Genomic DNA, 18,374 nt, shown 5'->3' with positions numbered 1-18,374 from the left:
AAAAACAAAAGGTAAAAATATCAAGGGAATTAATAAAAAATGCAAAGGAAAGTAGTGTAACTATAGTAAAAAGTGGTAGTTATTAAACTACATTGTACTGAATGAGAAATAGAGAAGTGGATCAGTGGAATAGATAAGGTACAAAAGAAAAAGTAGTGAATGAATATAGTAATTCATGGATCTGGCGGTGCATATTGAGATTGAGTTCTACGGAGTGTACTAACTGTTGAGCAGATTAGTGCTATGGAACGTTGATTTTGTAGTAGTGTTAAAGCTATTATTAATTGTATTATAGTGATGAGTAGCTCATAATTCAAAGATGAAAGATATGACAGGAAAAAACAATATTGATAATTAGCCCATCAAGAGACAGGGTAGGATGTACCTGGTAATCACATTCTGTCACCAGCTGGCACAGGTTAGTGCTTGCCCAGTGTTGATGATGTGTTGTGGTTCATGCTGATAAGGAAGGAATTGAAAATTGAAATTGGCCATTTAAGGCCAAGAGATTTCCACAGAAACCAGAACAGTTCCAATAGTCCTATTTCCTAGAAAGAAAGCCCTTGGATGAAATGGTTCTGTTAAAGGAAAGTGAGAAGGATGTCTTTGATACCCTTCACTATAATAAACATTTTTGTGCAAATCACATCTCTAATCCTTTGACTGGTTGGTTTGGTCCTCTTCAATGCTGAAGGACCTGCAGTACTGTTTGATAAACCCAAATACTCTACCTTATGAAATAAGAACTCACTGTTGGTCAAAAACTGCTGGGAAAAATGGAAATTAAGCAAAGACCAACATCTTGGTGTAGACATAAGCCAATTAGGAGAACAAAGAATATTCTATCTATTAGATTGATGGAAAAGGGGAGTTTTACATCAAGCAAGAGAGAGAACATTATAAACTTCAAAATGGATTATTTGACTACATTAGATTAAAAAGGGTTTGCATAAATAAAAATATGAAACCAAGATTAGAAGGAATGTAGAAAGCTGAGAAACAATTTTAATGGTGCTTCTGATAAAGAAATGATTTCTAAAATATAGAGACAATTGAGTAAAATTTATAAAATTCTAGTCATTTGCTAATTCATAAATTATCAAATGATATGGATTGGGAGTTTTCAGATGAAGAAATTAAAGCTATTTATGGTCTTGTGAAAAATGTTCCAAATGGTGATTAGAGAGATGCCAATTAAAACAATTCTGAGGTAGCACCTTACAACTATTAGATTGTCTAAGATGACAAAAAAGGAAAATGATAAATGTTGGAGAAGATGTGGGAAAACTGAAACACTAATCATGCATTCTTGGTGGAGTTGTGAATTGATCCAACTCTTTTGTCGAGCAATTTAGAACTATGCTAGAGGGCAATAAATCTGTGCTTACCCTTTGATCCAGAAATATTACTACTAGGTTAATGTTGGAAAGAGATCATTAAAAATGGGAAGCCACGAACTTACACAAAAATATTTATAGCATCTCTTTTTGTAGTGGCAAAGAAGTTGAGGGATCAGCAAAATGTGGTATATGAATATGATATGGTACTAGTGTTCTATAAGCAATTCTGAGTAGGTCAAGTTTGGAAAAGCCTGGAAAACCTTGCATAAAATGATGTTGAGTGAAGTGAGTAGAATTAAGAGAATACTCTACAGATTAACAGCAACATTTTGAGAGGATTGACTATGATAGACACAGCTCCTCTCAGCAGTTCAATGATCAAGGATAAATCTGAGGGATTTTATGGAAAATGATTTACATCTAGAGGTAAAAAATGCAGTCTGAATGCAGAGAAAAGCATACTAAGTTTGAATTTTAAAATTATTTTATGTAAATGGTGTTTTGTTTCTCCTTAACTCTATTTCTTCTTTCACATCATGATTAATATGGAAATATGTTAAACATGATTTTATATTTACAACCTATATCATCTTCACTGTCTTGGGGAAGGGGAAATGAAGGGAGAACAGTGGAATATGTGGAATTCAAAACCTTGCAAAGGGAAGAATGTTGAAAAACATTTTTTCAAGTAATTCAAAAAAAATAAATGATAAAAAAGTCTGGAATTGTGATTTTTAAAAAAGAGAGGAGAGATATAGGAAGAAGAGGAAGTATTGGTTAACTTTAATGTTATCACAAGGATGGTTATTTCTGAGACCATGTCAGTAACTATTGCTATCACTGGCTATCAAGACCAAAAGAGAGAACAAATATGTGGATAACACGTGATACTAAAATGAACAAGAGGCTGAAACTGTGATAAACTTAAGTTAGGGAAAGACAATGTTTATACATTTTCCTCCAGTTTTTCTTTGATAACCTCTGTCTTTCTGATTTCCTGTTCCATCTTTTTTTTTGTTATTTAAGATATCCTTCAATTTTTAGCTAGAAGTTTGCATTTTTGCCAGCTTGGCTGTTTTTAAATTATATATTTTCCCCCTTACTTGCTCAGATGGAATGACAGGAGATAATATAGATGAATGGTTTGTGGTACAAAGAAATAAAGTTCAAATTTTGAATCTTGATGGAAGACTGTTGTATAGTTTACCTGGGTGGATGCTGATCCAAATGAGTGAGAATGTTTTTGAATTTTGATTCATTAGTAATTTTGATCAAAATAAGGATAATTAAATTGCATCTGGATTATACCTTTAATGCTTTTAAGGAGCCAAAACACTATTTACTCTCTGGGGTAAGGCTGGTGCATTGGGTCACATTTCTTCATTCTTTCTTTCTTTCCTATGTCCCCCAATTCATGTGGAAAGATATATTTTCTCGTGAGCAGAGCTGAAAGGTGAATAAGGAGGAGGAAATGATCACTGGAAGAAGAAAATCTTCAGTCTGTCTCTATTCTAAGAATGGGAGCCTGAGGTGGGAAATGTAGGGGAGATAAAATCAAATGCATTTTATTAAAGAGAAGATAGATGGGCAATATCCTTCTCTTCCTTCTTGCAGAAGTGAAACTTCTGAGGTATTGGTCAGTTTATTCAACTTTTTTCTCTTTCCTTTTTAATCATTGTTAAAAGAGAAGAATTTTGGGGAGGCTAAATTGTAAGGGATTATTGATTATCATTGCAAATGTAAAAACTATAATATCAATAGCTGTACTTAAATGATTGTATCTTCATCAAAAGGTTTATCTTTTTCCAATCTGATTATAGTTAGCTAGCATAACATATCCTACACAAAGTAAATATTGAATAAATATTTAATTAAAATCTATCCTATTTAGGGCTCAATTGTGAGGTTAGAACAGAAAATTATGCAAGTTTAAATCTTCTTTTGGAGAATTGCATTTGTGGTACCATTAATAAAATGCTAAAAGTGCTTTGTTTCTTTTGGAAAAAAGATAATACTCAGATGATTGAGTGCTTCTCTATAAGCCATGACCATAACTTTGTGATCAAGAAGTGCTGCATCCCTTCCCCCCTCTGCAGTGAATGCAATAGTTTTAGTTGCTTTCATGGTAGATGTTGGACACTATATACAGGTTTTATCAAACTAACTATCCTATAGTCACTCATCCAGGCAGCTGAAAGGAATAAATTTTACACTCTGGGACCCATTCCAGGGTATTATGTATCTCCAAACTGCTACCAAAGAACAGATGCACATTTTTGTTCATTGAATTGATGCTTTTTTCTGAATTAAAATCATGGAGCATAGAGCAGTGGAACAAGAAATTCTCTGAATTGCTATGGATCACACAGTAATTTAGTGGAGACCTCATGAATCTGAAACCTAGACTTTTTCCACTCAATCAAGGGTTCCTTTCATATCTTATATCATGATCAATGTTTGTTTGTCCTAATGTTTTATCCTTTCACAAAATAGAAATGAATATCAGTAGTGAGTAAATCTAAGAGGTTTTATTAATGATATTATTAATAAATGAGCTACATGAGATATAAAATTCAATTAATTTTTAATCCTAAAAGTTATGATTACAATAAATATAAAAATACATTAAAGTACTGGAAAGTGACCTTTGAAAATTGAGCAAATAAAAACTAATATATATATGCATGCATGCATGTATGTAAACAACAATATTTTCATTTTTCCCTATTAATATCAGAAACGATCATTTCTCAGAAAAATTATATTAAAAGAACTGCCTTTGTATTTTTATCTGCAATAAATCCAAGAAGTTTCTGAACATCAGAATTCTGTAGAAATAATATGATCCATTATTATTTTTTTAATTTGATAATTAAATATGATTCCTCAGAATTTATTTCAAATCTATGTTCCTATATAACATGTAGGAAAATATATTTTAAAAATCAAAGATATAAACTTGCATTCATTTACTTTTAGGAGTAACTCTGGGAATATTGAACTGGGAATACTGATTTTATCTATATATGTATGTATATATATGTGTATATATATATATATATATATATATATATATATATATATATGTGTGTGTGTGTATATACATAAAGAAGTGATTATGACAAGAACAGAGCACAGTCTAGGTAACCACCATGTTTGTTGTTCGATAACAGGGAATTGCTTTTCTCCAGATATTTTCCCCCCTATCAAAATATGTTGCCACTTGATGGCAGTATGTGCCTTGATTCTTTTAAATAAACTCAATTCCACCAACATTCACTAGGTACTTATCAGGTGTCAAGCCTAGAGATCCATGTGATCAAGTGAACTGAACTGCAAATCTCATTAGCTTTACCTGAGAGTAAACATTCAGAGTAGTATAATTAGTTTTTCAGAGTTTTTAAAATTTCACCAAAACTTGTGTCCTTGAATTAGAACAGTAGACACTATTGGGATGCTATGGAATTTAAATGTAAATAAAAGCATACTGTATAATTATAGTAATAACTAATATAGGTTTACTTTAAAAATTAGGTACAATTTCATGCCTTTCTCACCATTCCTACTGTCATATTCAATTTATTTTAACTCTGGTTTTACTAGAATCTATTTAGAACTTTCGTTTTTGGATTTTTTTTAACATGCACAGTTATGTTAAACATATTTCCATATTAGTCATCTTCATTTACATTCAGGCTCCATTGTTTTTTCTCTAGATGTGGATGATATTTGTCATTTCAAGTCTTTAGAAGTGTTTAGAAGAACCATTTATCACAGTTGATTATCATGCACTATTGCTCTTACTGTGTACAATGTTCCCTTGGCTCAGTAGGGCATTATTTTTTTTAACATTTTATTTGTTTTCCAATTATATACAATAAGTAATATGTACCTCAGTTTTTGCAAGGCTCTGAATTCTACAGTTTTTCCCCCTCTTCCCTTCACCCCCCCCAGAAGGCTGTCTGACAGTCTCTACATTGTCTCCATGCCATACATTGATGTAAATTGAATGTTGTAAGAGTAAACATAAAATAAACATAAAACCCTCTCCCCCAAGAAGATGGGAAACCGCAAGAATGGAGAGAGAGAAAAAAAAACGTACTTTAGTTTGTGTTCAGATTTCAATGGCTCTGTCTCTGGGGTGAGTTGCTTTCCCTATCATAAGTCCACCAGAGAAGTTGCTTCAATATGTTTCCCTCACTTGCTATCATTAGCTGTACCTCCACTCTATTTCTCCCCACTCTCATTTATTCTATTCTCTGTCTCCTTTCATCCTGGCCCTGTCCAGAAGTGTGTTGCTTCTAAGTACCCTCTCCCTTGATGCTCCGTCTTGTAGAGCATTATTTTTGAAAAATGTCCTCCTGGAGTTAAATGTCTAGGAGTTCTTCAATATATTCTATATTGCCTTTTTTTCTACTTGTTATTTCCTTTATAAGCAGGGGGGCAGGATCTAGGAGTAAGATCATTCAAAACTAACATACATGGACATCCTTCTGAGTAAATTAGTTTGGAGCCAATTCTCAATAATGACACCATTAGGAGCAACCTCACTGGATCATATGAGTTTTGCTAGCTCTATATTATCTGTGAAAACCAAACTCTGCCTAGCACCTGCCTTAAATGTCCTCACTCTCCATAGAATAGAAAGATAAGTAACCAAGTCTCTGACCCAGAAGAAAGCAACGAAGCTCATATAAACTATCTGCGTCTTTCAGAGATGGTAGCCAAGTGGGTACTCCTATTTACACTATATATTTGAGATTGTTTCATTCATAATTTTATTGTCTTTTCTACATGTTTCTTTTGATGGTGCCTTAGTAATTGATATGACTTAAGCAAAGATTATGTGAGACTGTTTGCATCTGAATTCTGATACCGTCTTGTCAACTGCTAAGAATTAACTACATAATGTTTTGGTTCTCTTAGTTTTAGCCTAGGTTGACATCAAAAGGATTTTTTTCCTATTTAGCTGTCAGCAACAAGCAATCTATTGCTTAAATTGTCAGTATTGATTAAAGGAATGGGCTTAGTTTGAGATTCTAGCATTCCAGATCATGTATGATAACTGCTCTTCCATCTGGCTCCTCACTGTTCTTTCCTATGTGACAGAAGAAGAGAATGAACAATACATGCTGTTGTGTCTTTATGCTGAGGAAAAGAAATCCTTAGATCAGTTTCCTTTTATCAGGAGGACATAATTTTCCACTTTGTTCTATTTAAAAGAATAGCAACCTGTGTGTGAAAAAGAAATTTAGGACAGCAACTGTCAGCTTTGTTCTATCCCCTACAGCATGCTTAAATCTTGGAGCAATCTAAGAGTAATTTGCATATTTCTGACACCGCCTTCCCCTAGAATTATGGAATTTACTGGCCCCAAGTGAAAAATGCAAAGAGTGTTGTGAAATTCCCACTGAGGAGGTAGCATTTTTAAGGGGAAAAAGGTTTAGCATTTTTTGGGTTGTCCAGATGTCTGTGAGTGTAGCTAACAAAAGACATGAATATTACAACTTTTTTTTAAAAAAAAAGAACTAACACTCCTTTTGAAGAAGTTCCAGCAGTCAAAGATAGTACTAGCACTAAGTTGAGTCAATAAGTGTTTATTAAATGCTCACTTTGTGACAGGCATTATGCTATTGAAGGATACACAAATATCAAAAAGGCAGTTATTCCTTAAGGAATTTCTTAAGGAATAATTGGACAAGTATGATTATACAAATTAGATGGAAAGTAATAACATGAGAAGGTATTAATGGACTAGGTTATGGCAGAAGCTTCTTCAGATTATGAAAAGTTACCTGAGTCTTGAAGGGAGCAAGGCAGTGGGCAGGAAGGAGAACATTCCAGATATGAAGAACAGCCAGTGCAAAGACAAAGAGACTAGAGCTGTGCTAGAGCTAAAGTGTAGATGGACTGCAGAGTATGTTGGGGAGGGAGAAGTAAAGTACAAAAAAACACATTAAAAACTTAAAAGAGACTAAATTATGAAGTAGTTAAAATGACTAAGAAAATACTATATTTGAGCCCAGAAGCAATAGGGAACCACCACTGGATTTTATTGTGTGTGATTTTATAGAGGTGAAAGGGTCAGAACTATACTATAGAGAAATCATTAGGCAATTCAGTGGTAGATGGTTTGAAGCAGTGTAAGTCTTGAGACAAAGTTAGCAATTAGAAGGCAAGAGGAGATGGGGTCCTGAATTTGTGGTTATGTGAGTAGAAAGAAGAGATATCTGAAGGATGTTGTGAAGCTAGAAAGCACAAGATTTGTCATTAGATTAAACATGAGAAGTGAGTGAGAGTGAAGAGGTGAAGATGACAGACTATGACACTGAGGTTGTTAGCCCAGGTTACTGGGAGAATGGGTATTTCCATGGTGCTAACAAAAATTTAGGGAGAGGGAAGATTTGGGAGAATGAAGTTGGGTTCTGGTTTTGCACATGCTGAGATTAAGCTTTCTTCAAGGCATCCTATATTTCAAATCCAACTTGAGATATTAAAAAAATAAAATTAATGTGGGACTGTAGCTCCAGAGAGTGACTAGGAATAGTTATTTAGATGAGATAATTTGTATAGAGATGACCAATTGAATCCTTGGAAACTAATGAGATAATCCAGTAAAGTAGTACAGAAGAAAAATAGAGGATGGTCCAAATCAGAGTAAGGGTTATATGCCAACAATTAATGCATGAAGAACCAGTAAAAGTGACTGAACAATGGTCAGTGTTGGGAACCAGGAGAGATCATTATCATCAAAACTCAGATAGGTGAGGACATTTAGAAGAAAATGATTGATAGATCAAATGCTATAGACAAATGAAGAAAGATAAAGTTTGAGTGAAAAAAAATTAATAGATCATTACTAACTTGGAACAAAACAGTTTCAGTTGAATGACGAGGTTGGAAGCCAGACTATGGAAGATTTACAAGTAAATGAGAAGAGAATAAATGGAGGCACTTAGTATTTGTAATTTTATCAAACTGTGAGATTACATTCACAAACACAAACACAAATACAAATACATATATACACACACAAAAAACATACATTCAGGCTGCGATCTTGGCAACAAGTGATCTTACAAACTGTATCTGAAATTGTATCTCTGAATCAAATGTTGGTATATAAGCTATAGATAGTATATTTACTAACTGATTCTCATGAACATTAATATGCATTTTGAACATATATATGTATGTATGCACATGTGAACACATGAAGATGTGTACATACTCCATTTGGGGTTTTCTTAGCAGAAATACTGGAGTGATTTGCCATTTCTTTCTTCAGTTTACCTTAGAGTAAATTGAGGTAAAGCGGGTTAAGTGACCTTTCCAGTGTCACATAATTGTGAGTGTCTGAAGCTGCATTTGAACTCAGGAAGATGAGTGTTCCTGCCTCACTTTATCATTCATATGTTCATAATGTGTATACACGTAAACATATATATGATATGTATAGACATATGCATAGAAACACAAATATGTAAAATAATATAATATGTACACACAAACACACAAGTATAGTACAGATAGACATTTACACTTTCGTATATACAAATACATGCACACACATATATATATATATATATATATATATATATTTATAAAGATGTATATATAGATGAAGAAGCTCAACCCATACTCAACGTTTGAAATGGTGCATCTTCCTACCTCCTGAAGAATATTAAATTCCACTCCAGACTTTCCTTTTAAGGGCACAACCTGGATTTGGCAGCTGACTTTCACTTTCTATCCACTTCTCTACTTGGTTTTAACTCCTCAGAACATATACTTCCTTTTCTTCTGTGCACTTTTCCCAGTTTCTCTTGTATGCTGTCTTTCCTCCTTAGATTATAAGCTTTTTGAAGATATTGGCTGTCTTTATTTTTATTATGTGTACCCCCAGAAATTAAAACAGTCCTTATCACATAGTAATAGCTTTATAAAAGTTTATTTTATTGTATTGCAGATGGCAGGGAGAAAAGGTCTAAATTTGGCTCCTAAAATTTGTGATTCTGAGTAATACAGTAAGTGTTCTCTCTCATTTGGCATGGAATTTTATGACATTTTCTATTGTTAATTATTTAACATGTCTGACTTTATTAAGAGCTTTGCTATTTGCTTCAGTACAAGATACTGTGACTTGAACATAATTATGATTACCTCAAAAATTCAAACACTTCACCTGGGACAATGAGATATTCCAGAGTCACATGTAAACCATGCACCTCTAATTTTTAGCTCAACTTCTATTAGATATGTCTAAGTGTAACTATGCCTAACGGCCTACTGATCATCTAAATATAGACTCACCTAAGCATAACCTTCCAGTTTTGGCAATTCATTTATTTTTAAAACTACCTTTGAAAAAGTCAAGCAGATTTCAACTATGTCTCAATGTATAGACTTCAAGTAAATAAATGTTAATGTAAGAATATATTCAGAAGGAAATTTTATATATATATATATATGTATATAGTCAATGGCAGAAAATATGGAAGATGGTGTTATTTAATTGTTACTCCACAAACATTTCCTCTAGCACAAAAAGATAGGAGCTATATTATCAGTAAAAGCTGATTTTATAAAACTTTCCAGGGTAATTGAAAAATTTTGAGCATTTTTGTTTTAAATCACACTCCCTCAGAGGAATAGCTAATGTAAAAGACCATATGAAGTCATGTTGGGAGAGCAAGAAAGAGCAGGTAAGAACAATTTGTTCCAATGTCCATGAAGGTGGCTGATATAGGTGCCATGGAGTGCTTAGAACTTGGTTAGATATGAAATGGGCCAAGGTCATCCACTACATTCTGAACTATAAACAGACATTTATCATAGCTTTATTTTGCCACTAGATGTCAATGACTGGGAGAGTGAAGTTGATATCTTTTTGTAAGTCTGCTTTACTTAAATCCAATTTGTGTGTGAAACATATACCAATTTATGATTTTTACTGACCTCCAAATCCTGTAGTGACAGCAAGTAAGAAAGCAGCAAGTGTGAATACACTAGAAACTATAGTCACAACCACTTACACAGGAAGCTCAAATCATAGGTTTGTTTTCTCAATGGACTGAAAATGCAATGGGATTCAGCAACCATATGGTGTCCAAGCAACCTTTTTTGAGGACTATATTGCTTATCTTCTGGTGCAAGGAACAGGCTAGAAAAAGTGCCCTAAAAATGTCTTCTTCATCCAACCTTGACCTACTTACCATAGCAGGTGAAAATTCTACACTAGAGTCAAAATACACAAAAACATACACAAAAACTTTTGCAAGATTATCCATTCTCCATTAGTATAAGGAATATATACACAATTATGGACAACTTTAAATACAGCAGACCTGAAAAATGAACAACTCTTGTTGTTAGAGAACTCAATAGGTATCACATACATATAGAATCCCTGAGTGAAGCAAGGTTGGCAAATGATGGCCAATTTACTAAAGTTGGAGCTGGATGTGCATTTTTTCTGGAGTGACTTCAGTAAAGATGAAAGTTATGAAGTTGGTGTGAATTTTGCAATAAAAATTAATCTAGTCAATAAACTGATACACCACCATCATCAGTGCATATTTTCCCACTATGATGAACTCTGATGAGATCAAAGAAACATTTTATGAAGACCTGATAATCATCATCAATTAGCTGAAAGAGAACAAGTCTTTAATTATAAGTCACTCAATTGCTGAGTAAGACAACCGAGCATGACAGGGAACCCTTAGGAATCATTCACTACTGAAGACAATACATCTCATGACCAATGTTGTCTTCTATTTACCTAAATGCAATAAAATTCTATGCATGGATGACTTAATAGACTTTTCCATTGAAAGAAGAAGAGATAGGCTATGAGAGTAATGAAGGTGAAATATGCTACAGTGTGCTGGGCTGATCATAGACTTATCCTCTCAAAGCTAAATATTAGCATTCAACAAAAGTAGGATCCCCAAAGCAAGATAATTATCAAAAGACAATGTCACTATCCTTGAAATCTTCTCCAAATAGGAATAATTTTTTGCTAGCTTGGAGAAAAAAAAAACTGAGCCAAAACATAATTGGCAACAGTGGAGCAGCAAAGCAATGAATATCTTTTAGAGACATGGTTCAGAGATATTGTACTACTACAGTTATTAATCTAAGAGCACAGGACAAGAAGCAAGCGACCAACCAAGGTGCTTAGATAACTATTTCCTGAAATTGTTTAGATGGATTTGATTCCTTGCTAAAGAAAATAACCTTTAAGGTTTCTTCCAATTCTGAAGTTCTATTATTATATTTTCCACTTAAGCTTGCTGGAATAAATGGTAGAAGAAAAGTGGAAGGGATAGATGCAGTTTTCCTATGAAGAAAATAATCTAACCTTTAAATTTTAGTTTATAACATCATATGTTAAAGTCAGACATTCATCTTTTTAAAAATCCTCTTTATTTTTTTTTGACCAAGTGAAGAGCAAATTGTAAAATAAATGTCTTTACCTTCACCAAAACTGGCATCTGCATTTCAACTCAACTTTTTTTTTATATTAGTTTTTCTAAAGTTTCCCTAAACACATTAAAATTGGGAACATTCTGAACCAAAATTTATTTTTCTCCTGGGAAAGTTTTAGACAGTAATAGAGGGGAAAAATGTAGAGTATCCTGACCTTCTTAGTCTTCAAAAATTACACAAATAAAAGTTTTGGGAACACTGAGATGGCCTTTGACATCTGTGAGTCTGCAGTACTTTTCTTAGTCTTTTGAGGTTTGACTGTTTACATTATTTTCAGACATGGCTTTACCAAAGGAGTGAGGAAAAAAATACCTCAGTGTTGGAGAATTCTTGTTGGTTACTTAATTTATTTTCAATTTAAAATGAGAAGCATACAAGAAACAAATTATATCTCTGTAATATTTAGAGTATACAGAACACTTTGTTGGCAAAGATATAAAGTTTCAGTAAGACAGTTCCTGCCCTCATGAACTTTCAGCCTAGGAGGGCAATACTCTATTAACAGATAATTATAATGTTAAATCATTATTTGATGAGCACTTCTCATATTTGAAGCAAAAGATCATTAAAATGATAAGTATAATAAAGAAAATCTTAAGGATAGAATAAGGATAGAAAATAAGTTGATTCTAAAGATGGGTAAGGGGGCAGCTAGGTGGTGCAGTGGATAGAGCAACGGCCTTGGAGTCAGGAGTACCTGGGTTCAAATCCGACCTCAGACACTTAGTAATTACCTAGCCATGTGGCCTTGGGCAAGCCACTTAACCCAATTGCCTTAAAAAATAAATCTAAAGATGGGTAAGAATTCAAGAATTGAAGAGGGCCAAGGAAAAAGATTTGTGATTGGAAACCTGAAATCTTGAAGACATATTTATTCACTGATTACACATACATTGGTGTGTACAATGATATTGAACCTTGTAGACCATGTAATCCTTGTCTTTTATTTTACAGACCAGGAAATCAAATTGTAGAGATGCCATGGAATTTATACAAGGTCACAGAATAACAGATTAATTCAAACTCAAATCTTCTCTCTGAAAAAACCCATTTTTTTCCCCTTCCCAAGGAGTGTATCCAAGGCAAATGCAACAATGACTTCGAGTCCACTTTCCCTTATTCGTAATCTATATTGGAAAGGAGGTAATGATGGAAATAAGGTTCTTTTTTCCTCCAAACTGATATGCTCTTAAGCTTTAGAAGTGTTATATCAGTGTTGGAGAGTTAAGTTAAAATTGTTCATTTTTTATACTTTTTATTGAATCCATATTTTGTACAAGACTCCAGGTTAGATGGTAGGTGAGGACAGGTACGTAAAAAAAGGGTGTAACATATATTCCTTGTACCTTATGATCTACTTATATAAAACAAAAATTAAATGAATAACTATAAGATAATGACATAGAAAATAAAGACAAATAGCATCTTAGATCAGAATTTTAAGGGGCTTAGGAAGCCATCTGCTTTAAAGCCCTTATTTTCCAAATAAAGTGACTGAGGACCATAGGGATTAATTTCATTGCTGAGATTCCCTAAGGTAGGAAATAACATGATCATCAATTGAACTGAGGTCCTTTGACTCCAAATACAGATAGAGTTCCCTTACTTGCAAATGCCTGTCTACATGATTCAAAACAAAGGAAGCTATTGACAACAAATATGTTTAGGTTTCAGAGGAAGATAGCACCACTGTGATGGAGATGGTTAGGGACTAGACTTTGTATGTTTGCAAACAAAGGCATGTTAGGTAGAAATAAATAGTGAGAGGTCCAAATTGACTCTTCATTCTTTTCAAGGGTGTTAGTAAATAAATAAACTTAGCTGCGTAGAAGAGTTATTGTGGATTAATTAATGGTTGATATTTTTCAAAAGATAGCTTAGGAACATTTTCTGGCTAGGCTAATGGTTTAAATTAGGATAGAGACTAAATAAACTGTATATATAACTAGCTTTGTCATTATTTCCAGGAAAAAAAGGAGACAGGTTTATAAGACAACAAATCATGTATAATAAGGTAGCAAAAAAAAATGATTAACACATAGCATTCTGCAACTTCCCATATGTTGCTACCACATGTGATTGATTCCATGAGTACTTCAGTTGTTATGAATTTCCCTTGTTAATAAGACTGTCACAATTCTTATTTTTATAGATGGATCTCCATACTAACTTCATGTAATATTATAATTATTACATAATATTGTATATCATAAGCTTCTACATTTTCTTTCTTATCTTTCTAACAGATTGTAGATTTCATGAGGGTAGGAAACATATCATAATGAAAATTCATATTCTTCTCAGAGTATAACACAGGATATTAGCACACATTAGGTGTCTAATGCATACTTGATGAATGATTGAAAAGTCTTCTTTATATGGAGAACCTTGAAGCAGAGTCTGGGAGATCTGAGTTCAAGTCTTACCTCTGACATACACTAACTATATGACCCCTAGGAAAGTTAATTAAATTCTCAGGGTCTAAGACAAGTCCCTAAAACTATCAGTTGCAGAGAAAGCATTGACCAGAAATGGTGAAGAGATGTTTTCACCCAGGAATTTACCAGTGAAATGGCAGGCCAAAATTCTATTCTTATCTCAAGTTTCAGTTGCTAAGGACCTACTGCCTAGCCATGGTCAGTACAAAACATAAATAAAGTACCAGAAATAGCTGCTCACATCTCTTTCTCATAAGAAGTGTATTTATTTCCCCACCATATATAATTTTGCCTCATATCTTCATTGATGTTCAACTAAGGTACCAAGGTATGCTGAAATTCTTTGTGTATGTCCAATTTTATTTGCATTGTTTCTTCTATTACAATTATTCTTTATGGTGTATAAGGTTATGGCATTAAACTCCAATGGAAATCATGCTCACTAATCTGCACAAAATGATATCTGTGCACTGCAACTTTAGCATAATATTATGCTTAATTGTATTTTATTCATTTTGTTAAATATTACTCAATTGCATTTTATTCTAGTTTAGACCACACTGAAGTGAAGTCCTCTGAAGTAAAATTTATAACCTGTCTTTAGACAGGTGAAAACTTTCAGCTTGATAGGACCACTACAAACATTCATTAGATTGGCATAGTATTTGAGAATCCAGGCTCAGCTCCATGCCATATTATAGAATCAGAGAGGAGAGCATCAGGGGGACAAAATGAATTCTTTTTTGAAAAAAATATATATATGCGTGTGTATAAACTAGTATGTGTGTATACATATACCTTATACAAAGAAAAGTTCTGCTCATTATTTTATTCAATATATATATTATATATAATATATATAATCATATATTATATAATTATAATATATACTATAATTATATAATATATGATTATATATAGCACTTAAGAAACTTAAGAGACTATATATATATATATATATATATATATATATATATGTATTTATAGTATGGCCTCCAAAGCAGTTTTAAAATAACAATTTTTATTATTTTGTTATATATTTATGTTTTAGATTTTCATGCTTATAGCATTTATTAAACCAAAACTAACTCCTACTATATGCCCAGTCACTATTCCACTATTCAAGACACTCATATACAAATAGTTCTTATACTCATGGAATTTTCATTATATTGAGAGTGAGATATAGCATATTAATAAGGAAATAAATACAAATGCTTGCATTTGGATTGGAGGTAATGTTAGTGGGTAATATTAGAGATGCAAAAAAAGAACATCAATAAAATATTAAACCTGCACAAAACAAAATAAAAACTATAGAAACTATTTCTACTTTGTGAATTATCGAATGTTTGATAGTTGTCTTTTAATTTTGAAGGGACAGTTAGCACAATTCATGTGCTTGTAATGGCATCACCTCCCTGATGTAATGGTCTTCTTCAAAAATGAAGGACAAACATCATCTTCAGTTTTGAAGAGGATCAAAATCACACGACTATAGTAAAGTCAAGTTACAGATCAGAGCAATATGAATTCCGAAAGTTCTACTGCATGTGAAGTATAAATAGCCTATGTTAACATTTAGGGTGGCTTTTCTAAATTTGTACATACCGTGTTTCTTTTCAGTTACTACAATTCTGCTTTGCTTATAGAGCACAGCCCTTTCTCTGATGAGGGCACATCGTGCTGGGTGGTTCTGGGTCAGATGGTACCTTGAGAATGTTCTTCTATTGCTTTTTCTGACCATCATGTTAGGGCTTGCCCTATGTGAGTTTTCAATAAGATAGATTTTTTGTCAAATATATGTTTGGCATTTAGATAATGTGCCTAGCCCATTGGAGATGCACTCTGTAGGAGAGTTTGAAAGCCTGGCAGTTTCATTGGAGATAAAACCTCAGTGTATAGTATCATATCCTGCCACAAAAGAAATAAACCACATAAAAAGAAGTCCAGGATGACATATTTTAATATTTAAGTGTGCATTTTAAAAATGATTGTGATATTAACAATGAAAGAAAATTGTAAAAAGAAACTTGAATATAGAAAATAATGCAAAATGATGTCAAGAGTACTAGAGTGCTAATACCTGAATAGATAAGGATAAAATTGACCTTTTATGGCATATTTGAGATATTCTTTGGACTCGGGGATACTTTTGTAGGTAAAAGTCGTATTTTCAACGTATTACACCAAAATTACATGAAAATGCCATAATCAGTTGTGATAGACCTACTTTCTTCCAAGTGTCACTCACAGTAATGTAAGTTTAGAATTTCATGGTATCCAAGTGGCACTTGGGAAAATCCTGATGAAGCAGGAATTTGGTTTGCTGACTTTTCCTTTTCATGGGAGCTACTTGACTTCATACTTTGCACCTGTTAGGTATTCAAGTTTGCAGATGTATAATATTTCTAATACTCTTAGGAACCCACATCAGACAATTTGTAGTAGGTGCCTCCAGAGTTCAAAAGATGGGGGAACTTAAAGAATGTACTATTAATGGAAATTTAGATCTAAATAAAAGAGTACTAGCCTAAGAAATCTGTTTTAGGATTCAGCACAAAAATGATTCCAGGAGTAATGTAATTATAATAGAATGGATAAGTGAACAAGGATTCCTTTATTCCTTCTTTAACATGTGATATACACTATATATCTCTGGTTTCAATATCTCTTGGTTTCTTACTAGGTTATGATGGAACAAATAATATATAGAAAATTTAAAAGAAAAAAAGAAAAATATCTGGGTCATGGTAGGGAAAAAGTAAGCATTTTTATTTTTATCATCCACTGCCCTTTCAAAAGATCCAGAATCGCATACTTTCCCACCCTTATTTCCCAAGAGGTTTACTTCTTTCAGCTTCACAGAGTAGTACCTAGCTTTCTAAGCACAAGGGAGCTGCTAAAGTTAAAAACACGTCTTCTGATTCACTTAAGCTATTCTAGCAGGAACTTCTAGACACAGGAGGACACATGTAACTAAGGAAGATGGTATAAGAACAGAGAATTAGTGGCAATAAATGGACATTGCAAAGCAACAACTCCAACAACATTGTCAGCAATGGTAATAGCAACTATAATAAAAGCCTCAGTAATTCCCAATGTGGAATATGATGTGATCCTTGGATTGCTCCTCATTGAAGGTGGTAGATTATATTCTATGATCATATATCAGACATATTTTAGAGAGACTGTTTTTATTTTGCAACTGCATCCACAGTAGTCTGACAATGACTTCCATAATAGTTCCAATAAGAGGGTATCATGAAAAACTCTAGTGATATGAAATCCATCATTTCCAATATTTCAGCTCATTTTTTGACTAGCTCTACCTGTTAGGAAAATTTTCCTTATTAAGTCAGCATCTTCTCTTCTTCAGTTCTCCATGAAAAACTCTTCCTCATCTTCTCACTGCCAGCCGCTTAATGTATTTCAGTTCTGATATGATGACAATCTTCTTGGCTCCTTTTTTCTTTGACTTGATTACTTGTTTGACTAGACCAACTGTTTTGGCATCCTGTAGATTTAGTCACAGAGAACAAAAACGTCAGTATCATTTCTGTGTGTGACACATAGCTTTGTCTTCACAGATATACCTCCTATGTTAGGCAATTATTTTGACTGGGAAAAGGATGAGCTCATTATTCTGCATGAATGCCAAGGTATACCATATAGGAGTGATTAATAATATTTCAAAATAACTTTCAGAAATTCCTCTGGTGATCTGGAGCTGTCTTTGGGTCATATTATATTTCATGCCACTGCCTCTCTTTAGGATGACAAATACAAGTTTTGGAAGAAACCAGGATATATCAGGTGTCATACAGCATATCTAAAACCAGGCCTAAAACTAACTGAACTGATTTATCAATGAGACACTATGCCATTGATATTAATAACTGTCAGCAGTATAAACTCTAAGGAAGACTGACTGTATGTCTGAATTCTTCCAAATTTTACACAGAAGTCTAAAATTTAGGAAGTTATATAGCAACTAGAAGTCATATAGAGCTAGAAATGAGTCTGAGAATCCAACTTCCTCATTTTCCAAATAAGCAGACTATATACTGGAAATTTTCAGTGATTCCCTGAAGGTCACAAG

Source organism: Macrotis lagotis, chromosome 8 (assembly GCF_037893015.1).
Source record: "Macrotis lagotis isolate mMagLag1 chromosome 8, bilby.v1.9.chrom.fasta, whole genome shotgun sequence".
Lineage (NCBI taxonomy): Eukaryota > Metazoa > Chordata > Mammalia > Peramelemorphia > Peramelidae > Macrotis > Macrotis lagotis.
The sequence above is the reverse complement of the archived record's forward strand: the minus strand, read 5'-3'. Positions refer to the sequence as shown.